Source organism: Hyaena hyaena, unplaced genomic scaffold (assembly GCF_003009895.1).
Source record: "Hyaena hyaena isolate Hyena2069 unplaced genomic scaffold, ASM300989v1 scaffold_289, whole genome shotgun sequence".
NCBI classification, from domain to species: domain Eukaryota; kingdom Metazoa; phylum Chordata; class Mammalia; order Carnivora; family Hyaenidae; genus Hyaena; species Hyaena hyaena.
Genome location: NW_024080920.1, coordinates 1,607,327 through 1,609,398, shown reverse-complemented (window position 1 = coordinate 1,609,398; position 2,072 = coordinate 1,607,327). Strand labels below are relative to the sequence as shown.

General features: G+C 37.1%; 1 pseudogene; it reads right to left on the bottom strand.

Moving 5' to 3' along the window:
• Positions 1-688: 688 nt before the first annotated feature.
• On the bottom strand, positions 689-927 carry LOC120241752 (annotated as a pseudogene).
• Between the last annotated feature and the right edge of the window lie 1,145 nt (positions 928-2,072).

Sequence of the window (2,072 nt, the reverse complement as noted above, 5' to 3'; positions counted from 1 at the left end):
TAAATGCCAATTGCACCCCCTGGTTGTGACAACCAAAAATGCCTCTAGATATTTCCATCAATCTCCTGGGAGTCAAAATTTCCCCCAGTTGAGAACTATTGCACTCATGTAATAGACAATACCAAAAATAATAATAAATATATATAGTGCTCTGTGCCAGATGCTATTCCCAGTGCTACAGGAGTACTATCATATTAATTATTTTCAACAATCCCTTGAAATGGATACTATTAATATATCCAATTTACCTATAAGGAAACTCAAAATAGAGAGGTCGAATAACATGCCCAAGTTCACACAGCTAGAAAGTACAGAAGTCCAGATTGGAATCCAGTTGACTCCAGAGCCTGTGCTTGTAATCATTTTTTGAAGCTGCTTCTCATTGAAACACTTTTTTAAAATAAATTTTTTAAAGTTTATTTATTTGGGGGGAAGTTTTTGTAATAGGCTTTAATTTTTCTTAATATATAGATTTCTTACTACATTAAAACTAAGCATATTTCATACCATTTCAACTCTTCATAGTCTGAATGATGGAATCTGTTACTTGATCGTTTATATGTGGAATAAGTAGTAATGTTTACCATGACTCATACCACTATCGTCCCATTGTTCCCATAGTCAGTGGAGCATTTTTGCAAGTTCAGAAAGAACATGTTTTGACTCTTCTGAAAAGTTCAGGAATAGCCTAGGACTTTGCAGTTGGTTTTGAAGGCTGGAGTTATCCTGCTTCAAATTTTTCTTTGAACTTTAAGTAGTCTCTTCTTTATCAAAATATTTTATCCACTGTTGGGGACAACTTGATTCAAAAGAGCTTCTTAACTTCTTGCACTGAGGAGCATCCTCTGTGTTCTCATTTAAACACTTTCAGTACTCATCCAGGGCTCCCCAGCAAGCCTGTCTTTCTTTCATAGACGAGGCTGCCATTCCCAGTGGGCTCAAGGCAGTGTATCTGCCCTCCAGCTTGGATTGATCCTTATAGGATCCAGTTCACAGTTCAAAGAGCTATTTATTTATTTTTGAGAGAAAGAGAGAAAGAGTGCACACAAGCAGAGGAGGGGCAGAGAGAAGAAGAGACAGAATCCCAAGCAGGCTCCACAACATCAGCACAGAGCCTGATGTGGGGCTCAAACTCCTGAATCATGAGATCATGACCTGAGTCAAGATCAGGAGTCAGGTGCTTAACCAACTGTGCCACCAAGGCAACCCCCACCACACTGAAACACTTTTAAAGACTCTTTTTAGCCATTTAATATTGTCCAGCAAATCTTATAAAATGTTTTCAAACACATACAATAATACAATGAACATTCATATACTTGCCACCCAAATTTAATAATGATCAAGATTTTGCCATACTTGATCCATTTGTCTCTTCCTTATTTCCCTCTTTCCTTTCTTCTTCTCTTCTTGTCTCCCTCTTTCCATTTCTCCTTCTCTCTCTTTTTCCTTTCTTCCTTTCTATTAGATCATTCTGTTCTTTATATGATTTTTTAAAATATGGATATTTTCTTACATAGTCATAATGCCCATCACACCTAAGTAGGTTAACGACAATTCTTTGGAATCAATCCATATTCACATTTCCCCACTTTCTCAAAAATGTCATTTTAATTCTTAAAAATGTCTGGCTTTGGACATTGACTAAGAAGGATGAAGCAGTGCTTCTCTGCATATTACACCAAAACCAAAAGAAAAGGGTAGTCATACAAGTACATTTTATAGGAACACCCTACATGGTTTGGGCTAAAAATGAGAGGAAAATATCCAGCCCACAACTACAATAAAGATCCTATTGCTGGTTTTGGGATATGAGTTGTGCCATGAGAAGAACACAGTTGATTATTAAAGTTAATTTTAATAACAGCAGGAAACTGGAGCTAGCCTTCAGAGTTTCTCTACTCAGCTTTCTCAATGCATATTTATGATTTCATTTTAGAGTTTGTTGATTTACTTCCATTAGCCCCTAAAACCCTGACTCTTTCTTTCTGTTGTCCTTGAAACACAGTAGAAATTCCTCACAGGTCCATGGGTAAGGACCGCCCTCCAAGAGCGTGAAGACAGCATAAATT